The sequence below is a fragment of the Lytechinus pictus genome, chromosome 3 (genome assembly GCF_037042905.1).
Source record: "Lytechinus pictus isolate F3 Inbred chromosome 3, Lp3.0, whole genome shotgun sequence".
NCBI classification, from domain to species: domain Eukaryota; kingdom Metazoa; phylum Echinodermata; class Echinoidea; order Temnopleuroida; family Toxopneustidae; genus Lytechinus; species Lytechinus pictus.
In genome coordinates, this window is record NC_087247.1 from 23600981 (window position 1) to 23611963 (window position 10983).

A 10983-nucleotide genomic window follows, 5' to 3' on the forward strand; every position below is an offset into this window, starting at 1 on the left:
TGTCCTTAATAAGTTACTTTTCTTTTCAATAAATGCCATATATTTTAACAGGAATTAAGAAGCAAAAGTCAAAGATCAGCATCGTTCCATCGATATGTCATATCCATTGCGCGCACTTGCGCAATAAGCGCGTAAGTGCGCGAACTGTCTAAAACTTTTGATCAAATCGCGCGGATATTTATGGTATCCGCAATCACCACAGAAAGCAACATTTTGCATGCAATCAAATGGGGATTTCAGCCAAATTTTGCTATGCCCGTCGTTAAGGGGCGGGTCAGGGGGCAACGGGCAGAAATCTTGTTAACTATCCCTATTGCCCTTGGTTACCACCTTAGTTTGTTATTTTGAAGGCATGGTCGCTGACATGACCTCAGTTTTGACCAATCAGAGGAACGGATTATTCGACATTCTTAAAGAGAGGTTTATAAACGTAAATGGAACCCATGCCATTTTCATCAAACTATGCACAAGTTACATTGCAAAAAAAAAAAACAGTATAGATTCATGAGATCATGTTTTGTATATCAGACCTTATAAAGTTTGTTAAATTTACAATTAAGTAGAATGACATAAACAAGACTGAATCACTGAAATGAGTGAGAATTCCCAGTTTTCTGCCAAAACCAATGTACAACATGTACAGTGTAGTTTTTAACAAACTTTCCAATTTAGTTCAGGAATGTAAATACATGTATAAAAGAGAGACATGGAGAAGGTATTCACACTGGGTGCTAATGAATTCTTTAAGTCAGTAGAGCTTTCATAAAAAAATAAACATGCAAAAATTTGTTTTAAAACCCTTACATTTTGAAATCTCCACCAAAATTGACAAAAATGCTGCACTTTACTCAAATTCCATGTTTTTTCATCAGAATCTGCAAAGTTGTAACAGAAGGTATACATACATGTAAGAGGTAGAGGTAGCAAAATATCCACAAAAGAAAATTGTGCCAAATGCTTGAAATATAGTCAGGGATTAATACAAAATCAAGAATAACACAAACAACTTTTTTTTTCTGCTGGCAAATCCTGAATTTGATGATCGAAGGATGCATTGTATTGTTGTGGCTACAAAATATCCTATGCGATTTGCTAGATAAGAGACTTTCTCTACATCTACAGCCACTCAAATGCCAAATTCACTCGCAATTTGAGACACATTTTTGACCTACAATTTCTGACCTAAAAGGTAAAATCCTGAGAATTTCAAAGCGTAAGATGAATCCCTGCTGGACATTTGGACCACTTGGCATGGTTCAGACTGAACCTCTCTAAATATAGTTGTTTTTTTCCTGTAGCACAAAACTCCCTACTGCGATCAGCACTGAGAAAATGGATGAACGATAGCTAATGAAATAATATCCCAATCTTGACATTCCTGAACAAACCAAATAGCTCCTCTTCGTTCCTCGGTTATATTTGGTTTTATTTCTGGGAATTGGGAAAGGACTGAAGAAGACCAATGATCTTGGCACGTAGTTTCATTGAAACCTAACAGCTTGAACTCATACATATTACAACTCAATCATATATAGGCCAATTTCCAGAAACTGGATCATATCGGAAAATATTGTACCAGCTAGGGACAAGTAATGTTTGGGCATGGAGGACTATACATTGTTGCTAAAAAGCAACTTGTAAGTGGTTTCAGAAAGATGACATTCATTTTTATTCTGATGATTGTCACATACCGTCCCTCATTTTAAGAAGTGACAGTAGAAAATGAAAACATGTATTTTTTCATTTTTATTTTTCTTCAGTTTTTGGACATCCTTCATTAACATTACCTCACAGAGTTTTAGACCATAATGATAATAATTGATAAGAGAAAAAACAGCTAAAGAGGATTTTCTGTTTTCACAACCTGACAGCTGACAAATTTCACATACATTTCCAGAGCACCACTGAATTAACTTCATGGAAATCCCAAACTGAGCCACTTTGCTTCATGTATCTGGCATACGGTATGCACAATGATGTCGTAGCAGCTATTAGTGTGTATCATACGCTTTTGCATGTTTCTTTCTACCTCCATGGTTCAACTGACTATAATCTGTCACTTTGTGAGAAATAAAATGCAGTGTGAAGTTGAATTACATATGTTTGCAAAGTGATTGGTGTCTTCCTACTCCCTATCAGCTCACTACTTCCATAAATATTGCGCATCATACATACACATGTGAAAATAGAGCTCTGTTGAATACTTCCAATCTCATGACATAAAATTCATTCAACTTTTATGGACTAAAGGGATGCTACAGGCTGGAGATATTTATATCTCAATAAATAGAGTAAAATAGCAATATGCTGAAAATTTAATCAAAATCGGATAACAAATAACAAAGGTTTATTTTAAAGATATGCATTATTCCGGTGAAACAGTTCTGGGTATGTCTTCATGAATATTCATTAGGTGGGCTGATGATGTCACATCCCCACTTGTACTTTTGTATTTTATGACATGAAATTAGGTTTATTCAAAAATTTTCTACCAAGAACTTAAACAATTGGATTGACAACTGATTAAGTGCATTAGATATTTCTTGCTGGAACTTATTCCATCATAATTGAGACACATCATTTACACATGAAAAAATGAAACAATTATTATTTCATGTAATAATGCAAGAAAAAGGAAAGTGGTGATGTGACATCATCAGCCCACCTAATGAATATTCATGACGAGGTGCATATCTGTTTTAAAAAAATATTGATAAATTTTAAAATTCAATAACTTCGTTAATTATTATCCAATTTTGATGAAATTTTCAGCATTTTACTCTGTGAAATTTGCTCTATTTATTTACATATAAATATTTTCAGCCCGGAGCATCCCTTCAAGAGTTTGATATTGAGACATGAATCTTTGAAAGTGAGAACCTCCAAATTAACTTCTTTTCTTTTGATTGCACTTGCGTCTGTCACTTCTTGAAATCAGGAACAATATTTCAAGTACTCCTTTTTACTAAAGAGGAGCCTCTATATTTCAGCAATTCTACATTGTAGACAGATGGTCTACAACATTAAAAATATAGGAAAGCAGAAGACAGAATTAAGCCTATTTATGTACAAGATATTAATTTTGAATAATAAATGAATAAGATTAAAATTACAATTGGGAATTACATGTAAATTAGTACAGAAATATAAATGTTAATAAAAAAAATAGGGATAAAACTCACTAGTACTTCTTGGTACTCTCTTTCCCCAATTAAGATTTAGTATGAAAAAGAAACCCTGGAGGAACCTGCCTCTCCCGGATGCTGAGGGAGAGAGAAGTTTCAGTCCAGTGTCAATTACAGAGACTCCAACAAAGCCATCATCGTTACTGGCATCATAATCACACTTGACAGTTGAGAGAGAGGAGACAATTCAAGGCATGTTGACTTTCAAGTACTCTCAAGGTACTGTAACATTCCCAAGAAACACTTCAAATCTTTTTCACTAATCGTGCGCTCTCTCCTCTATAACATGTAAGGAATACCTGACAGTGCTGTTCTAATGAGGTACATTTCTCAGCAAAGAGGACCGTCCTTGACTGTTCAAATACAGCGACCCGATTTTGGACATGAATTGAATGATAGCATCAGTTCGACTTGATACGACTCTAATTCTTCGGAAAATATATGGAGGGGGGGGGGGGTTGGGGATTACATTTCATGGTGAAAAAGGTTTTAAAGCTCACTATTCCCCTAAATTTCTTCCCCAATTTTTTTGTTATGCCAAGGACAAGAAATGTTTTTCTTTTGTTCTTTCAAAGCCCCGACATCAGTTACTAAAAGGAAAAAAAAAATTAATTTTTTGGTGTTTTTTAAGACACATCTAAAAAATATCAAAAAAAGTTAACACTTTGAAAAAGCCCTGGGAATTAAAAAATATACAACATATGGGTATTTTTATCACATATAATCTTGGGTTTGGGTCTCATCTATCTAATGAAAATAAAAGTTTTGACAGAATGTTTCACTTGAGTGAGCACTGTCCATTTTTTTAAAGCTCGCAGAAATGCTCGTGTTTCATGCTGTGTCAAGGGGAAAAGCGAAATTTGTGTCCAGGGGAAAAGCAAAATTAAACTTACCCTCTGAAACATTTCTCATACATTTCCCTTGCACTTTTAGTCAATTGAAATAAAAACGGGTACATTCAAGCATTTTGCAACAATTTTGCCACCCAAATCAAAATTTCAACACTTAGTAAGCACAACCTTTGGGAAAAAATTCAAATCTCCAAAATGCTTAACTTTGTAAAATTTCATTCAGTTTGAATTAAATTGTCACTGTGATCTCAGGATTTATAAAGCCTAAATTGGGGATATCCTAATAATAAAAAAGTAACTTTGAACCCTGGGCATTTTATAACCAGAAGAAGTGGGGAACGATTTTGTAGAGTGGAACATTAATCAAAGGTTTTTAATGTTCACTGGAATAACATCAAAACCAGTATAAGTGGAGAACATAATTGGTAATAATGGATCAAAAGCAATGTAGACAGACAGTCACAATTCCCCCAAAATGCTGTAAATAAAACTTGAAATTGAAGGAAGAATCATTCTATCAGCTCTTTTGATAAAAGCAGGAGAAAGATTGCATCACTTCCAGACATGCCTCAAGTAGCAATAAATCAGCAACTTGAAAGGAAATCTAACAATTTAATAGGGCCTATTTTTTTTTTTACTTAGGTTTAATTTATTAGTCGAGTCTTGTAACAGGATGGGGCATTATAGAAGCGAAACAATAAAGTAATAAACTAATTTGTTAAAGTCGATGAGGAGTGAATTGCAAGGATGTAATTTAACAGCAAGAAAAGAAAAGGGTAATCATAATAACTTCTTTTTGTGTGCAGGTAATTGCATGTACATGAAGTCAATAGCAATTCAAACTGTCCTATTTTCTATCATTTTTGGGGTGGAAACTCTCATGTGTTGGCCTAACACAGCTCTAGCACAAAATAAATCCTATTTTGAAATAAATTCTTCCTATCCCATCATACATTTCCTGAGGGACCAGTCTGTAGAATCAGTTGCTCACTCATGTCCAATCTGGATATTACCTTCAATCTGCCAGCGCCAGTGTTCACTATTTACAGTATCTCAAATGAACATGTCATAGAATATCTTTAAAAAGTAAAAATAAATCGCAATTTGATTTTTATTTTTATTGTAGAATGTTAATGAGCCCATTTGAAGTTTAATGTATTTAACCTACCAATGGTGAATAGAAGTTTTTTTAAGCGTTATCACAAGTATTTGCCATACATGACCTAAATAACACTGACCAATGACCAGCAAGTACAAATTACACACACAAAAAATAAAATTACACACAAAAAAAACTTTACAAATAAATAGAAAAAAATATCTGTAGGCTATCCGCACAGTAATTTGTTACTAGATCCTGAACAGACATATATACTAAATAAATATGAGTGGACATGCATGACCTCCCAGCTCCCTGGTATGACCACTTGAACTGCTGCAAAAATTAATGTGCTAACAAGATATGTTGATTGATACACTATGAGTATTAGTGTATTAAAATAATGAAGACTTGCTTTTGAAAACAAGATAATAAACTTGTATTTTGTATTAAAAAAATGAAGAATCAGTACACTGTGCTATTTTTGTGAAGGAAATTTGCCGGCATGAAAATGAGAAAGTAATCTATTTGGCACTTTCTACTGTATTACCACAATTCATGGTCAATGACCCCAATAAAAAGAGGATGAACTTTAGACAATGATTAGGTGCAACCAGATAATATCTTTGAAAAATGAAACACTGGAAAGGGAGGGGGTATGGAGAAGAAGAGATGTATATGTACAAGACAAGTAATAAGGGACAGGAATATTTTAATAATAATTAAAGGTCAAGTCCACCCCAGAAAAATGTTGATATGAATAAATAGAGAAAAATCAAACAATCATTATGCTAAAAATTTCATCAAAATCGCATGTAAAGTAAGAAAGTTATGGCATTTTAAAGTTTCGCTTATTTTTCACAAAACAGTGGTATGCACAACTCAGTGACATGCAAATGAGACAGTCGATGATGTCCATCACTCACTATTTCTTTTGTGTTTTATTATTTGAATTATACAATATTTCATTTTTTTTACAAATTTGACAATAAGAACCAACTTGATTGAAACATATAGTATTAAACAATGCTAATTGCACATGTTCTGGGAGGAATTAAGCGTTGTTTCACACGACAACAGGGAGAAAATTGGAATATTTCATATAATAAAATACAAAAAGAAATAGTGAGAGAGCGATGTCATCAGTCTCCTCATTTGCATACCAACAAGGATGTGAATATAACTGTTTTGTGAAATTAAGCGAAAGTTTACAATGTCATAAATTTCTTATTTCCATCCGATTTTGATGAAATTTTCAGTGTTATGCTTGTTGGATTTTTATTCAAATAAACTTTTTGCTGGGGTGGACTTGTCCTTTAAAAGAAAACACTCGAAGATACACCTCTCCAATTTGAAAAGCCAACCACCTTTCGGGCAAGGTAACTTTAAAAATGTGAATATTATACAGCACAAATGGGAAAAAGTGAAAAAGAAATATCCCGGGGATGTGGGCTTATTTGGATGGCAAAGAATTGATTTAATCCCTGATATTGCAAGTAATATGAAGTTATGAAGCATGGCATGCACGGCCTCCATTCCATCCCAACTCTAAGTACTCTCTGAAGAATCTACCATACAATCTAGGCCTACATGTTGAGCTCTACATGTACTTCTTTCTGTTATCATTGTCAACGACGCATGCTTTTGTATGAATTTCAAAGTCCTTGGAATAAACAGATACATTCACAGTAGGAGTAAAAAGTGATACATTGTCGGGTCATACTACCACACATTTCCTTCCAAAATTACTTGCACTAGAGCTGCTCCCTAAATTTTATGTATGACTCATGAATGTAACTTTATACCCTTTACTTTTTATTGAGTTGGGTTGGAGGGGGGGGGGGGGTGAGGGTAGGGTCCACTGAAAACGTTTGACATTAAATTAGAGAACAAGTAAAAGCATGTGACATATATGCACACTGCAGGCCTATATAGGTCTACTCTAGTCAAAGGCCTTGATTGAAAAATGAAAGTAGTATCAAGGTTCCTGGAAATATTATGGCAGAAGACAGGAAGACAGGGTTTAAGTGGTTGGATTAGTCTAGACAATGACCTACAATTAAGCATTATTATGACATTGTGATAATGATCTTCATTCAATCCCATTTCCTACCAAGCCCCCCCCCCCATTTCTTTTTTTTTCTTCCATACATCAAGCTCCATAGAATTAATTCATGTTGATCATCCAGGTCTTGTTTCTTTTAAATGAGAAATGCATGTAATGTTATTTGATATTTTCGAATGATGCGGCATCAAATCTGCTCAGTAAACTCAAAGAAACAAATTAATTAAGTTTGCTATGAAAGCATTTATTTTGGCAAAATGTGATAACAAGGTGGTTCACGAACCACGAGTCTTGCCTGATATCACGATCGATAAAATATGAATATAATCTTTTGACCTTACCATCCTCACGTGTGGTATTACCTAATGGTTATTTGAAACCAAGTGTAAACACAAATGATGCAGAAATAAAGAAATGAGAGCAATTTAAAATGATATCGTACGGACAGCTGATCAATTTACAGCTCTTTTTAGATTTATCAGCTTTGAATAATTTTACTTCGTGAAAGTGGGGTTGCGTGCAGTTTGAAATAGGGGGCGGTATATCCCATTTGGCAATTACTGGTTGTATGTGTGTACAGTGATGAATTTACAATCTACTGCATTTATTCAAATAACTCTGAAAATTTAGCATTATACTTCTTATATCACATTATTATTGCTATTATTAATCTGACTTTCCTTTTTGTTTTTCTGTGCCTGAACAACTTTTTTACATTAAAAAAAAAATATGTGGGATTTTCCATGAGTATTTCATCTTTGAATAAGTAACTAATCAAAACCTGAATTTCTGAAAAAGCCATACTGGAATGTTTCTCACCATAAGATAAGATGAATACTATAATCTGGCATATAGAAATTCATATTGTGGAGTTTAATTTTGATTAAACAGGGACACCAGACATCATGCCATGGCAAGCTCATCGACTGAATGAGCTTAACGATTATCTTCACACCCAATCCCTTTGCATTTTAAAAATAGACCTTACCATTTCTTGGGTTTTGGACAGATATCACAAAGATCTGTCAATGGCAAAGTGAACTCAAATAAAACCAGCTATACATGTAGGTTAATTATTCTTAAAACAGCCAGCCACAGTATCATTAGCGATCATTTCTCATTATTTAAGCTAGAAACATCGCGATCTGCCAGCACATGATCCCCCTTAATGGGCAAGACCTTACCAATGATGGCTAATAATAGAGTCAAAGCTCATTCAATATGTATAACTGCAGGTCAAAAATGGTTACAAGCAAGCTTCCAAAATTCAATTAAAAAAAATGTTAGAGGCCACGTCCAACTACAATATGAGTTGAGTAATTGAGTCGCATAGAAACACTAAAAAAACAAAAACAACTGCATTGTGTGAATGTGGATGCAAAATAGGCTTAGATACATTCATGTCGATAATGAGAACCTCAAAAGCCTGATCATGAAGGTCCTACACGACTAGCCTCTATGTCCATATTATTGAACATGTACTGTACAAGTGTACATGTACAAAATGATAAAATTATGTAAGCACAGTTTGCATGGACACATCTCTTGTTACCGGACTCATCTACCTTCTAAGACCCCTGTTATATCTAGAAAATCGTTGGCCCCGGGTAGGAAAGAAATCAGATGTAAACATCCCAAACAAACCTCAGGCCACCTTTTAGCGAACCTACCCGAGACCACCTCAAGAGGTATTCTCAGGCAGGCCCCGGTCCACCGAATCGCAGGTCTATGTAAACGCAAACCTACCCTGAACCCATCTCGGTCCATTCGCCAGTTGTCGCAAATCACGTCATAGCACGCAAATTTCCAGATAATTTTACGATCCTCATCATCTACATGTAATCTCTTCGTTTGGGGAATGGGCCTTTGCTCATGCTGGGCCTAACCTGTGGAATTCTCTCCCACAGAGTTTGAAAACCCAGACTTACATAAGTGACCACCTTTAAGGGCAACCTGAAAACATACCTGTTTAATAAAGAGTGCTTTTTGATAGACATTGACTTATTGTCCAGACATGTATTATATGTAAACTTTTTGTTGTTGTTCTGCTCTGAAGCGCCTTGAGCATCTAATCAAATGGAAAGCGCGCGATATAAATCTCATATTATTCATTATTATTATTATAAAGGAGAGGGGAAAAGTGTGATAAACGAGAAGAAGAAGAAAAAAGGGAAGAGAAAGTTGAAGAAGAAAGAGGAGGAGAAGAAGAAAAAGGAGAAAAAGAAAAGGAAGAAGGAGAAAAAGAATAGGAAGGAGAAGAAGAAGAGGAAAGAGAAGTATAGGGAGTGGAATAGTATCATGAATAAGATAATATTGCATTAAGGCATAAGATTTACTTCTGTACAATAATCACCAACCTACAATACATCCAAAAAGCTAGATGAGTGATTGTAGGCCTACAGTGATTTGCTTAGGAGACTTATTTGATTTGAGAGAAGACAATAAACTGATAAAATCGTGTTATCAAACAAACAAATCTTGTCGGTCCCATGTCCCACTCTTTCATTTCTGTAGCTAAACCTGTCCATCCGCAATGCGAAGAGGGGTGGAAAAATGCTTTGATGTAAACAGGCACATTTACAGACCAGGTCCGTTCGCGAAGCTAATCCTCTTTCTCGTCAAGATTGCAACTGGACTCAGGCTGGCCCCGGGGCACCGATTTCCAGAAGGAACACGGGTCTTAGCCCCCAATTCTCATGTACTTTCTTAAACCAGTTGAGTGGAAACCAGTTTAATGTGAAATGATTGAGAACAATCAAAAGGTCAATTCCATTGTGACTTATGGGACATTTGATAGTTTTTTCCACGTAACTGAAGTGCATATCTGGAATAGTAGCTGCACAAACATGGATTTACTTTATTAAACTGTAAGAAGAATGCTGAAACTTACTATATAAAAAAATGTATGCTTTCAGCTTGGTTGCATAGGGTGCTAGATCTTCAGAAATGTCACTGTGACTTATGGGACATCGATGGACCACACAAATTGAGCTCTTTTGTTCAAAGTGCCATAACTATCTCAGTTTTATGACAATGTTTTTAGATTTGGGCTTGGAGATTAACCAGTGATAGGGCTCACTAACTGTACTTGAATTGGACTTGATTCATTTCATTTGTTTCAGTAGTTGTGTGCAATCGTGTGTGACTTATGGGACAAGTGAATGTGACTGATGGGACCCTATCTCATTTCATGGAATTTACATTTCCTCTCAATGACTTTTTAAGTCAAACTTAATTTCAGCATGAAAAAATATTCCCTAATAAGATGACACCTTTAATAATTCATGCCATTGTGTCAAAAATAAATTAAACAAAGGGCAGAAACATCTTTTCATGCACTTCATGTATATAAAGGGAACATTAACCCCCCCCCCCAAAAAAAAAAAGCTTCTCAACTTGTCAGCAGGCTTTAAGAACTGTAATCAAACAAGTACAAAATAATCAATAAACAATTACAATCATAAATATTTAGCAAAGAGATGAACAATTAACAATTAGAATAAGAATGTACACACTTTCCATTGTGACTGATGGGACATAATGATAGGACATAATTGTTACAGATATGGGACAAATAAATGTTGCTTTTCTCTATCCGTCTCGTACAGTATGGTAAGAAAGTTACCTTTTCAGTGTGTTACATGTAAGCAAATTAACACATTATTACTGCCATGAAGCATATCAATATTCTCGTTAATATATTCTCTTTCGTGTCGAATGCTGATATTTTTCATTAGTTGTTGATGTTTATGATAAAACAGATATCAGTGCACAAGCAAATTT